Source organism: Pseudorca crassidens, chromosome 19, assembly GCF_039906515.1.
Source record: "Pseudorca crassidens isolate mPseCra1 chromosome 19, mPseCra1.hap1, whole genome shotgun sequence".
Taxonomy (NCBI): Eukaryota; Metazoa; Chordata; class Mammalia; order Artiodactyla; family Delphinidae; genus Pseudorca; species Pseudorca crassidens.
Genome location: NC_090314.1, coordinates 3,306,108 through 3,320,183, shown reverse-complemented (window position 1 = coordinate 3,320,183; position 14,076 = coordinate 3,306,108). Strand labels below are relative to the sequence as shown.

Genomic DNA, 14,076 nt, shown 5'->3' with positions numbered 1-14,076 from the left:
GGCCAGAGGCCTGGGAGGCCGGCTTCATTCCCACAGCAACTCACTTCAGGAGGCCTGCCCGCTGCAGGAGGGCTGGCCCCCCTGCGCCACCCCACGCACAGAAGGAAGGGAGGACTCCTGCCCCCTCCTTCTTCCTCCCTGGTGCCCTTCCCAGTGCAGGAGAGGCAGGACCCTAAGAGTGTGGACCCAGACCCAGGCGCGCTGGCAGCCCTCCAGGCCGAACAAAGGCAGTTTTCCCCTTTTAACTGTGGAAACTCAGCGTTTCTTATTTATTCCATTCTGAGCCTGGAAAGAGCAATGAAACGGAGATCTTGTTTCTTCCCCTGAGTGGTGGGGTGCAGGGAGAGAGGCGGATTCTGTAGGGAGGAGACTGGGCAGGAAGAAGTTCACAGATATTTTTAGAGACATGGGAATTAAGCAAGCAGGGACCTTCTGGGGCCGGAAACGTTTCTGTTTCCATCCCAACTCTGAAAGGCCAGTGGGTGATAGAGAGTGAGGGCCCAGGAGGCAGAGCGTGGCAGGGAGGAAGCATCAGACTCCAAGGAAAGGAGAAACAAGCGGGGAGCCGAGGTCCCTGAGGGCCACTTCGCTGCTACCGCGCTTACACAAGTTGGGCAAATGTCACGACTACACAGCAGCGTGGGGTGGCACAGAACACTGGCACCGGGCCCCCAGCAGGGCCACCCCTCGGCTACCTGCTCTTAGCCCCCAGCTCTCATTAGTACGGGGAGGTGGTGAAGGGCCAGGGTGAGATGCTGATCACCCCAACTTCCTTTGCTGCTGGTTCTGGTTTGACTGTGGGGAAATGAAATGGAAGCTAAAATAAGGATTTTCAATTATCTCCAGCCTTCCGATGAGTCAGGCTATCTCAGTTCTTTAAGACCACAAATATGGTCTTAACCGTCTGTGGGGTGCCTCACTCAGAAAGCATCTCTCTACAGCCTCCGGAATAGCCACACAAATCTGGGTACAGGACGTGGAGAGAGGAAAATAGAGAACAAAGCGGGCGACCTTGGATGCCCTCCTCCCACTGATGCGGTGCGGCGTTTCCAGAGTGCAATCCGGCAGTAACTAACTATCGACTACCTCAAAAACGTTCACATCGTGGACCCAGCGATTCTGCTTCTGGGAATGTCTGCTGAAGCATTATATTAAGAAAAAAAGAAAGAAAGAAAAAGAAAACACTTAAAAGCAACTTGAAGGCCCACAGTATGGAAATGAGTAAACACGGCTACCTTATGGCATAGTACACAGCTATTAAAGACTGCACTTCGAAGGGTGACATGAGGAACTGTTAAACAGAAGAGTTTTATTAAATATAACAATCTTACTTTTAGGCCTCACATAAGTATACAACTACACATCCTAAGAGGACGCATAAACCATGAAATTGACAGATTTTGATCTCTTGGTGTAGGGCAGCTTTTTTTGCATGCTTTTTGTGTGCTTCCCAAAATTTTCATCATGAACATATTTTTACTTCTGGCCTTGGGGAGCAAAAATCACTACTTCTTTAACCCCATCTTCTACCACCATCTCTGTGCTTTGACCAATCCTGCACCTCCACCTCCAGATTACTCCTAATTTGTTCTTTCCCAGAGAGACCCAGAGCTTGGCAGGAGCACTCCTGGGGCCGCGCAGGGTGTGTGCGTCTGTCTCTCTCAGCACTATGCCCCCGTGCTGGCTAACCCCTCCTTCCTGACTATGGACTATGAGATCCTGGAGGGCAGGACCCTTCCTCATCTTTATTTTTCCAACTCCCAGCCCATCCATGGTGTACAACAAGCAAGCAATGAGTGAATGAATGAATTCAACCTCTCTCCTGGTTTCCTAAGATTCCAGGAAGTCATCAGGAAAACATGTGGCGTGGGGAGAAGGAAAACACGATAGTGTATGAGGCCCTGGAATAAGGACAGGCCCAAGCCCCAGATCCCCTGACGGTCTTTCTCAAGGCAGCCAGAATATCAGTTACAGAGCCTGCCCAGCCCATGACAACAAGGGTCTTATTGTTGGTACAAGTAGGTGACTGGGCCCAGTCAGTCAAGGGCCTTATTCACCAGAGGGAGATTAGACAGACTATCTCCCTCTAACTTTTCTGGAACAGCAGTCATCATTAACCCCTGGGTTTCCGACCAGAGAATCAAGAATTTCAACTATCTACGAAAGTATCTCTTCCTCATAAAAGGTGCTGAAGCAAATTATAGATTGAACACAATTCAGGAGGCAAACACACATACACCCGCAGCAGGCAGGTGTACATTCACTCTCAAGCACGCCACACACATCCCACTAGGCACACATGAAGAGCTATGCAGACCCAGGGTAACAACAGACCCACACAGGACAAATCAAGGAGAGAACATAAGGGAACAGCAGCCTAGAAACAGAGGAGTGGGGCAGGCAGGAGGGAGTGCCCACACACATGCCCTCTGTGCAGACCGATTCCTGAAATGCGTGAGGGGGTCTCCAGTCAAACGCTGCCACAATCACACAGTGACACGTTTGAGTTGCTGATAAAACTCGAATCAAAATGACCACAGAGAAGCTTTAAAAGGCATAAACTCTCAAAGACGAAAAACTGGAGAGGAGATAGCAGCAGATGTGGGATATTAAATAAATTTTGAAACTTGGGAAGTGGGTGTGCATACACGGAGAGTGACCAGGTGAAGCAGAGAAGCTTCCGGAGGGAAACCAGGAGGAGGAGGCTGATGCTGTCCCAGAAGAGCAGCAAGCTCAGGGCCTAGAGGCCCCAGGCACCTCTGACCAAGGAGGCAAGGCCGAGAGCAGGAGGCCTGGCCAGCCCGTTCAAGGAGCAGTGAGACCCTGGCCCAGCCCTCGCCAGCAGCGCCCGGAAGGTACTCTCTGAAAAGGCTCTGGACGTGGGGCAGCAGGCACCACGGCGGGGGGCGGGGGGGGGGGTTGAAGATGCCATGAAAGTCTGCATCCTGAAAGTGGAGGTCTCCCTAACACCACGTTCTTCTGCTGCCCACAGGGCTCCCAGGCTGGAGAGCAGAGGATTTGGATCTGGGGACTCGCCAGTTCCCTGCCTGACTGTCCTTCTAAGATGAAGCCAACCAGTCACCCACGTATACCCTGCACACACACAGTCTCGTTCCTAAACACAAACGTACAGCCAAGGGTCACAACTCGGATGAGGAAGCCCAAGACCAAAACAGGCAGAAAGGGACCTAAGAAGAAAGTAAGTCAGACCAGAGACAGAACAGAATTTCAAAATAACTGAAATTATAAGAGAAAGTATCGCATCCATGAAACATGAATAAGATGCTATAAAAAGGGACACGCAGAGAACATAAAAATGAGCCCTAAGAAACTAAAAATACGATAGCTGACCTAAGAACCAGAATAAAAATAAGAGAACAGGATAGCTGGGATCAGAAATAGAAGGGTTTATGGCAAGGTTAATGAAATCTCCGACACGACAAAGCCATGCAAAAAGACAATAAAATCAGAGCCTGTCCAGAAGGACCAACAGCCAAATAACAGGAGCTCTGAGAGTAAAGACCAGGGAAAACGAGGCAAAAGAAATTACCACAGGAAAAAAAAATACAAGAAAACTTTCTGGACCAGAAGGACAGAACTTTCCTCATTGAAAGGTACACAGGCTTCTGACTCAATGAAAGAACCAGAGCCACGCCAAAGCACACCTTCATGAAATTTTAGAACTCAAGGGGTGATGAGAAGCTCCTAAAAGTTTTCAGAGGGAAAATTCCATTCATTTACAAAGGGTCGGGAATCAGATCCTTTGTACATGAACTCTCAATAGCAATGGTAGAAATTAAAAACAAAGAACAAAGCCTTCAAAATTCCAAGGGAAAATCATTTCCAGCCTGACATCCTACAACCAGTCCAGCTATCAATCGAGAGTGTGGGTAGGAAAGGCATTTTTAGACATGCAAGGTCTCAAAACTTTTTTTCCCTGTGCCCTTCTCAAGAGGCTTTACCAAATGGAGAAGCAAACCAAAAAAGAAGAGATCCATCTAAGAAACTCAGGAGAAGGAGGAAGGGAACTCCCAAGTCAAGAGCTAAGCAGCGGGCCTGGAGAAGAGCCAAATGGGAACAAGAGGAGAAAAGGCTCCATGAGGGATCTGACCATGGAAAAAAAAAGAGCCACTGACCTAGGGACTTGCCCTCACTAAGAGGAGTTTTGTAGTTCTGTCAGAAAGTTTAAAGTTCAATCAAGCTTAGTTAAATACAAATCAAACAAACGAAGCGGGGAGGGCAATTATCAACTGCAAGAGAAATCAAATGTGAAAGGAAACATAGTCATGGTGTACTACACGGCTTGGATACGCACGTTTCTTACAGTGTCATAATAACATAAACACTACTGACTTAACCCTACTGTTTACTGCCCTGCACCTGTGTCGGCAGGATGGGGGAGGACGAGAGAGGGTGTGAGGCAGGCACATGCCCGCACACACTGACGTGTGGGGAGGTGGGGGTGGCAAAGCCAGCAGGCGCAAGAACCAAACCCTACGGTGTGGGGAATGAAATCCACAGACGCCGCCTTCCGAAACTCAAGAAATGACAGGATACGTGTGTTATTTACAAACACAGAGGTAAGTACTGAAATCCTCCAGCTACAAGAACTGGCAGTGGCCTCCTGCGGGAACAGGCACAGGAGGAAGGAGTGGGGCAGGGTGGTGCGCGTTTCTGCATAACAAGTGTTGAGGCTACAGACTTGACTTTTTAAACTATGTATGTATATTATTAAAAAAAAAAATTAAAGCCCCCATGATGGTTTAAAATTCCCATCTGGCCCATTTTCAGGCTTCACGTATGTCAGGGAGCACAGAGATCCCAGGGTAAATACTGAGTTACTGGTTGGAAACGGACACACACCTTTCAAAAGACTGCTCGCCATCACCCCCACAGGTCCAGGAGGCCGACCCCCAGGGTCTTCAGACAAGTCAGTTAGCTCTGGATGCAACTTCTCTTTAGGGTGTGTTCATATATTATTTCCTCCCTGGGCAAGGCTGTTAGAAATAAACGACTGTTTTTCCTAAGTCAAAAACCTCAAACACGGCCTTCGCTGGAGGAGAGTTCATGTGTCTCCCAAAGTAATTACGGAAAGATCATTTCTAAGGTTGTGACGGTTTGAACACTGGACTTGGGGTTTAATGTAAAGTTTAAACTAAATAACCAGGTGTGTTCTAAAATCAGGCACATGCTTTTCTCCCTGATGGGACGCGGCTAACAATCCATGGAAGAAGCCGGCATGGATGAAAATCCTACCGAGCTCGCAGATGTCCACACTATTAAACCACCAGGCTGGCGCTCCACACGGCGACTCTCCCCTCTTCCAACCTTTCAAGCATCCTTTAGGAACCAACGCCCCGTGACCTGGCAAATCGTTAGTGAGTGGATAAGTGAACAAAGCAGGAGTGCTTCCACACCCACTCCTTCTGCAGAGAACTGGCCCTGCCCTGCCCTCCGGGCAGTGGTGGCCGCCCTCACCTGGCCTACACCAGCAGGACAAGGGGTCCCATCTAAGAAGACATCCCAATGTCTGTCAATGTCACCTACATGGGCCTACTTAGACAAAGAAGATAAAATGGCTTGGCACCCCTAAGAGGACACTTTCACCCTGCTTTTCCTGGTTTGGAAAGGCAGGGCTTGTGTTTATTTCAGCAACAGAAGGGCAGATAAGAAGCTGGGCACGGTGACTTGGTCCAGTGGCCAAGGGAAGCCCATGAAGAGAACGGAAGGCGCATCAGGGAACATTCGAGAATTCCCACCAACAATGTGGGGTCGGGCTGTTTTCCTAACCTCTTCTCACAGAGCAGGAATTGTGTGCTCTTCTCTGTCTCGGACGGAAGCCCCCAAAAGATCAGAAGCCTTGAAGCGTCCTCTCGACACTCACGCCGCACCTCCTACCTCAAGATGGGGTTGGCACCCCAGCCTGTCTTGGGCCTGCTCCCCACCTTCCTCCACCGGGTGGGCAGGGAGGCCTGACTGAGAGCCAATTACAGACGCGAGGGTCTGCTGGTGTGAGAATGGGGTGCGTGTCCATCCCTCAGGAGCTCAGAGCTCCTGTTCACACGCAACCCTGACTCCAGGCAGTGAGAGCCCCCGCGTGGAGGCGCAGCCGTGTCTCTGAACCTGCTGGAGGGTGACGACAGAGACCCCTCCTGCCCTCTGCGCCTCAGTTTCCTCATCTGTCAAAGGTGAGGGCTGAAGGAGAGGATGCCTTCGAGGACCCTCAACACCACCCAACATCTACCACTCCCTGGCCCCTCAACCACCGGCACCCGAATATGTGGCGGTGCTGGTAGGTCTCCTCCTGAGAGAGCGCTGGAAGGTAGGGCCAGGCGTGTCCTCCACACCAGGCACAAGTCTGGCCTCCACCCAGCAGGGAATTCTTCAGACACTGGCTGCCTTACGGGAGGGACGGAGGAGAAAAGGCTGCCTGGCCCTTTTCTGCCCATCACAGCCCTGTGCGCTCAGCAGGCGTCAGTACCCATCACACCACGTTAACCAGGCAGAGCTCCGGCACCAGGTGCTGGGAGGGGGATCTGGGCTCGGCTCACAGCACAGGAGCCAGAGCAGCTCCACCCACCAGGCCTCCCACCCACGGCTCAAGGCCAGAAGCCCAGCTCTGCCGGGGGTGGGGGTGGGGTGGGGGGGTGGGGTGGGGGGTGGGGGAAGAACCTCACCTTGGGCAAGGTTCACCTTGGGCTCTCCCCACAGAACCATTTTCAGGATTAAATGGGAACCCAGTGAGAGCAGCTAGTACAGTGATTGCTGTGATTTTTTTTTTTAGCTCTGCATTTATCAGAGGCTAACTGGTTCCAAAAAATGTACATGGCTACGTGGAAGAAGTGAGCCTCGGGCTTCTGCCCCAGTGGCAGCCACCACGCCCTTAGACAGACAGCCTGATGCCACTGATGAGCGTCCGTGTACACGGCCTTTCAGCTGGGGCCTGGGCACCGCAAAGCACTGTCGGGCCCCCAAATCCTCACTGGTCAGCGGGGAGACAGGTACAACCCCCACCAGTGGGTTCAGAGGGAAAAGTGAATCACTCATAGTGGACTTGGACGAACAGCCCAGTGCATCCACCAGGCAGAGGTACAGACAGAAACCCAAAAGGAAGGTGACCTGAGGAGGGACAGAGAGCAGGTGCAGCAGAAGCTGGCTGGAATCCCGGCCTTGCAATGAGGCCGCAAGGACCCTTCTCCGCTGCTCGAGGACGAGCATGCTCCCGTGCGGCTGGAGGTGGGCCACAACTGCCAGGGTACAAAGTTCTTCAGCGCCTCCCTCCACGGTTTGGGGGGTTTCTGTTCCCTCCACCTGCGCTGCCCCATTCCCGCACCTCACGGTCCCACTGGCTGGGTCAGCAATACCACCCTCATTAGAAGTCACAGAGAACCAGCCTCGCCAACAGGACGACATGGGATTCCCGCTTCCCTCAGCTCGCCCTGCGGGCCAGCTCGATGAGAGGGATGCCAGCCGCGCTGGCTGCGGAACCTTCGGCCGGGAGGGCTGTGTCAAGGAGCTGACCCCATAACCTGGGCAACGTCACCTCTCCATCCCCTCATGGGTACAGGGCTGGTCCTTCCCCACGCTGCACCCGTGTCCAGCTCACTCTGGAAACACAGCGCATCTGTGCCGTTGGGGACAACCATGGGTGGGCCCATCATTCTCCTTTTCGTCTTCCATGTACTGCCTTTCTCTGTTCCCATCTCCTGTGCCTGTCTCAAGCCCGGCAGGGACATCCACAAGTACCACCTAATCCTGCCCAGAACTGGAGCTGAGGACAGAAGGAGGGAGGAAGACAAAGTCAAGAGCCAGCCATGCCCACTGTCTCCCCGCCCCATCCCAGGCAAAGCCCTCCAGCCCTAAGACCCGGCCCAGCTCCTCTCTGCTGTGAAACCTTCCAGGCAGAACCAGCTTGCCCTGCTCTGTATCTAGAGCACTCTGCATTAGGTCCCTCTGATCACACCCTTTGTGGCCGCTGGATAATGGCCCCAGAGATATCCACACCCCAATCCCCAGAACCTGGAGTGTGACCTCAGATGTCAGAAGGGACTCTGCAGGTGTGATTAAAGATCCTGAGATGTGGGGATGATCCCACCTTATGCGGGTGGGCTTTACATGTCATCACAAGTGTCCTTTCAGGAGAGAAGCGGGGGAGAACTGACACAGGTGAGGAGAGGTGACGATGCAAGCAGAGAGGCAAGGAAGCGGCCACGAGCCGAAGGGCGCAGGCGGCCCCTGGAATCTGAAAAGGGCGAGACACCACCGTCGCCTGGAGCCGCAGGGATGCTGAGCTGGACTCCTGACCTCCGGGACCGTGGGAGCAAGTCATGCTGTCTTAAAACAGTAGGTCAGTGGCAGTGGTCACAGCAGCCACGGGAGACTAATACACTTACACATTGTATATCATCATCAGAATCCTCTGCCCAGAATGAAGCCACCTTGGGCTCACTTCTGACACTCGAGAGACATCTGTGAATGGTCAGTTCATCAACGTGCACATGCACATGGCCTGGATCAGCCCTTCAGAGTAAGTCATCACATGGTACCAAGTGAGGTACCTTCCTTAAGAAACCCCACCTGCCATCTGTGAGATTCTATGAGTGGAATCACGCCCTGGGTTCAGAGGGCTTTTCCACCAAAAAGAACATCCCCTTCCCTTCCCTGTCCAAGAAAAGATTCTTCCAAAAAAGTGTTGTGGAGGGAAGGAGAGCAGGAGAGATTAAGACACTAACATATTAAGCTGCCTACCCACAATTAATGCCTTAAGTGGATTGGCTTATCAGACTGTTTGTGTTGCCAATTTCCCAGGAAAGTCCAAAGGAAGGAGATGGTCAGGTGGGGAGGGCTGGGTGCATGACAGAGTGCTGAGTGGGGGCAGAGTGAGGAGCCCGAGAAGTCGGGGTGCAGGGGCTATGCCCTGGCGGTCTCTGCAGCCTGGCTTCATGCCGTCCAGCCCTGCATAGGCGCGTGTGGGCACCGTGGGCTCACACGTGGACACACCAGTACCAGTCACTTGGCTTTGTTTCTTGGACTCCAAATGTTTTCTGCTGCTGACTCGCATAAAATGACCCATTTTTTGACAGTTCTCTCCCTGCTGCCACTTAATTAGTTTCCTAACCAATTATTCCCAGCTGCTCACTTTCCTAAAACCCAAAGTCACTCCACTCCTGTCTCTGCATGAGAGCCAGAGCTGCCCAGCCCATTACCACAGACGCTCACCCTCCAGGCCACAGTTGCAGCTGCCACAGAAGTCCCCCCACAGCTCTGAAGACCTCCAACAAGGACACCCACCACTGCCCGGCCTCAGCTGCTATCCCAGCGCAGAGTGAGGGCCACAGAACTCCCTCCCCCAACTCAACAAAACTGCTGCTCCAACCGCCCCCATCACCTCCTCCCATCATTGAAAGAGCTGTGTGCGTGCTGCGGGCCGGACAGGGGAACCAAGTGGACAAGAGGACGTAGAACCTCCTGCAGCCTCCTCTGTTCACAAGTCGTATGTGTCCCCTCAGCAGCTGCGGGCACCCTGGGAGAAGCAGAGAGAAGACCGTGGGTTCTCACTAGGCTCAGGGGCACCAGACACAGGCAGGTAGCTGATCCCTATTCTGCTGTCCTTGACTCAGCACTCAGGCAATTGGGAAGGAAGGAAAGTACACGGGACGGTCCCAGTAACACAGAAAGGCACTCACGGGGCAACCCGGTCACCAAGTCCTCTCACTCTGGTCTGAAAGTCAAAGAAGGAGGATTCCCGGGGGGCGGCCTTCTTAAACGTTTACGACAAAGACTCAAGCGCAGAGTCAAGGAGGACAGCAGACCGATTCCCCACGCGGTCAGCCAACAGGTGCCGAGCTTCTCCCACAGCCGCGTGTATTATGTAAGGTCCCACCTATGCAGGCAAATAGCAGCCTCTGCCTTGAGGTGCTCACTGCCCTGTAGAGGGAGACCCACACGGAACCATGCGCCCTGGGGACAAGGGACAGAGGAAGGAGATCGGTCTGACCTGGACCCACCTGGGAGTGGTGCCTGTGTCTTCTCCTGGTTCTTGTGAATGATTCAGGGTTACCTGTAGAGCCTTCCTAGCCCACCTGGCAGGTATGTATTTGCTCCCTTCTACCTGACCCTCTGTAGCCACTCATTCCCATGTGTTCTTCTCTAACTTCTTTCCTCTACAAGGCTCAGGCCACCAGGTGACAGACCCTAACACTGAAAGCACAGAACATCTGCCCTGCCCCAGACTCAGGCCCCCCATGCTAACAGTTAGCCCTTCCCTTTGGGACGAGGCAACCAGGAACCTGACTGCTTGCCCCACACCTACTGATTGAGCCCCTCCTCGCTGGGTTTCCCCAGCCACAAATGGACATCTGGACCAGCTCATCTCTAGAAACCTCTGTTCTTCATCCCAAACAGCCCCATAATTAACTGCTGGTGGCCTCCATCCCCCAGCTGTTCCATGCTGAGAAATGTCAGCCAAGTCAGCATGCAGAGTGGTAAATGCCAACAAAAAGCTACCAGAGGCAGAACGCTGCACCTTCCAACAGACACCAGGCTCAGACATCGTAACAAGCCCGTGTCTCCAAGCTCCTCCTCAACTCAGTAGAAAGGAGGGGAGCGCAGGGAAGGACTTAAAGTTCGGCCACCAGTTTCCAGGGAACAACATCTGTACACAGGGATGCTTCATTCTAATGGGTGAAGTCTCCTGCGTCCCAGTGAGTCAAACTTGAGGAAAGAAGGCATGTGACACTTGTGAGTTTCACCGCTAACCCCTGACCTTTTGACAAGAAGGCTCTGCTGTCAGTTGGGAGGGGTTCCCAGTCCCAACTGGGTTCATCTTGCCCTTCCTTGCTCACTCACTGTAACATTTCCAAGTAACTGGAAGTTGACCCAAAGATGCTCTAGGGCAAAGCGGCCGGCAGGAAGCCCAGAGGCAGAGCTCAGGGTCCTCTCTGCACCCACCCCTCATGCTGTCATCCACACCCGCCCCAAGAGACTACACACACCTCCAGCCAAGGAAGCCCTTGCACACAGAATACACATTTACAGACTCTATTTTATCCGCAACATACCTAAGGGTCATTAAGGAGTTAAATGCTACAACACCCCTCCCAAAGAGGTGAAAATGATGTGTAGCTTGTCATGATTAAGTAAAGATAGGTAAGCCCCCATCTACAGCCCCCAAGTCTAGAAAATTAAAGCAGGCAGGAGTAAAACACCTCAACACCCTGCAATCACCCTCTAGACAGCCCAGCGGGTGCATGACTCCTGAGCTCTCCCCCAGGCTGAGCCACTGAGAGTGGAGAGCCACTCTCTGCTTTTCCTCACGAACAACAGCCCCTGCAGAGGCCTCAGAGTTTACCTTGAAAGATGGGTGTTGTTCACACATCCAGCAACACAGGCAAAGCACTTACCACTTCTGCAAATGTTTTTTTAAAAGTTCATTATTTTGGAAAACTAAGTTAATTAAATGGTCGACACAGAAGAGGTGCCTTGCTCATGCAGGCTAGTGGACTGGGCCTTCAGACACCCAGATGATTCTACCTCAGAAGCAGGTCTGTCCAGTCAAGGCATATTCTTCTCTGCAGCTGGGGGGTGGGGTGGGGGGGTGGTGAAGGAGGGGTGGGAGTATCCCACAATTTCAACTAAAGTAGTGCCAGACTGTATCAGTTTTAAAACTTGTATTAAGTTTCTGTGCAGAATTCCACTGAAAGACAGAGGTCTCCCAACCTGTCTGTGACAGCACCAGGAGGCCCAGTGGAACGTGGTGCATCTGCAGGGCCCGGGAACGGCTTCTGCTCTGTAACAGCCCGCATCTTGCTCACAGGCTAGCGTAAGGATGAGAACACTTCCAAGTTCAAAGCTATTTTTCAAAACTACCAGTTTTACCACGGCAAGCACAGGACTGCAGAAGAGCAGCTGAGCAGAGGAAGGGATGGAAGGAAGCCCAGGTTCACTGTGGGCCCAACACCACCACGAGGTTTCTGTGGAGGGAAATCAGGCAGGGAGGAGGCCCTGCTCAAGGACACTCAGTCAGAAAGAGAGGAACCAGAGTAAAACCCTTAGTTACTGGACCCCAAACCAACGCTCTCTCCCTACACCCTTCAGTTTCCCGGCACCCTGACACAGCAGGCCTGCCTCTGTGCCCTGGAGGCTGAAACTGCATGGAAAAGTACGAAGGCCGAAGCCAGGCCAAACACATGACGGGTTTAAAAATAAATCTAAAGACATGAGACTAATCCGTAAAACATCAGACGTGGGGAAACTTCTCCGCAGCTCAGACCGGCACGGAGCTGAGTACTGTTCTGATTTCTACACATCTCTGAACGTACGTCCACACACCCGGACTACAGGCCTGAAGTTAGTTTAGTTCAGCGAGCTGGAAGGCACATGAGAACCTCCTAGAGCTGCACAGACCCGAGGGGTGGGCAGGAGGCCAAGAGCCAGCCTGGCCCTCGGCCAGCGCCACCTCCCACACGGCACGCAGAGCCGCCCATCACTAGACACAGCAGGGGAAGGACCCCGTCATTCTCCCAGAAGGCGTCTCACCAGTTCACAAATCCCAGTTCTGTCACTCGTAAGTTGAGTGATGCCACCATCTCTCGGGGCCTCAGTTTCTTCCGTGAAACAGAGTAACAGTATCTGTCAAGCAATACTGATGTGACCATCACGTTAGAGGTCGTGCCTGAAGAACAAACACAGAGCACCGGGCTGAGCATGCGCCCCCTCCCCAACCCTGTGACCAGCAGGACGGTGGCCAAGGCCCCCTCTCTCCTCCTAGAAGACTCCTCTGACTCCCCAGTCATCCACTGCCCTGAAGAGCATGCGCACTGAGGTTGGCTTGGTATTTAACCTTCACGTGTCCACGTGGGTCCCAACAGGCTGTGAGCGTCACCGTGAGAGGAACCTTCTTTCGGCCGTGTGTTCTCCCCCCACGGCCCTTTGCTATGGACACAACAGCCACTGTGGTTACCACTGACTCAGACGCATCGGCCTGCCTAGCAAGGGGGAGGAGAGCCAGTGCTTAAAGCAGGGCTTCTCCAATGTCTGTGCTTCTTAAAATCGCAGGAAATGGTTATTTAAACTGTGGCTACCTGGGCCTTGCCCTCAGGAGGTTCTGAGCAGGGGATGCGATGGGGACTCAGCTGCAGAGGAGCGAGAGAACCTCAAAGACAGTCCCCACTGGCAGCAGGGCCAAGGTGAGTCCCTCCCCATGCTCCCCTGGGGCCCAAATTCATTGAGAATGAAGTAGGCAAACGTCCTGGGATCAAAGCAACCTCCAGGACTTGGTCCTACAGGAAGGAAAATGTAAAGGAGCCAGAACCCTACCCTGTTAGCACTCAGCATCCTCTGAAGAGCGTTCAGACCAAGCCCACCACTTCACATGCGAGCACAGACCCCAAGGGTGACTTCTCAGGCTGGAGCGTCTCCTCCTAGGGGGCTGACAAACCCACAGCTGCCCTCGAACAAGGCACCCAAGGGCGAAAAGTGTTCTCCCTGCTATGTGTAGGGATGTGAAGCACACTGAAGCCCTTGCAGCATGGCCCCTGTGAAGGCGCAAAGCTCTGGTCTGTCCTGACTTTCTAGGAATCTCAGGGCAGAGGATGGGGGAGACACCCCACACACCTGCCGTGGAAGCATGGGTACAACCTCTACACGCTTCCCACAAAGGAGAGACCCAGGGTCAGTTTGTTTCAGAGCAGAAAGAGTTCAACAGCATTAGACCTGCCAGAATTTTGTTTTTTTTTTTTTAAATAAGGAGATTCTGGGACTTCCCTGGTGGTCCAGTGGTTAAGACTCCGCACTCCCAATGCAGGGGGCCTGGGTTCAATCCCTGGTCAGGGAACTAGATCCCACATGCCGCAGCTAAGACCCGGCGCAACCAAATTAAATAAATAGACAGATAGATAATTTTTTTAATAAAATAAAATAAAGTAAGGAGATTCTGACATATGCTCTGACATGAATGAACCTTGAGGACATTATGCTAAGTGAAATACGCCAGACACAGAAGGACAAATACCATATGACCCCACTTACAGGAGGTCCCTAGAGTCCTCAAATCCGTAGAGGCAGGAAGCAGAAGGG

General features: G+C 52.7%; 1 protein-coding gene across 9 annotated transcripts in view; it reads right to left on the bottom strand.

The window, feature by feature from the left end:
- Positions 1 to 14,076, bottom strand: part of MPRIP (myosin phosphatase Rho interacting protein) — a 129,687-nt gene that overhangs the window by 74,988 nt on the left and 40,623 nt on the right. The window lies entirely within an intron of this gene.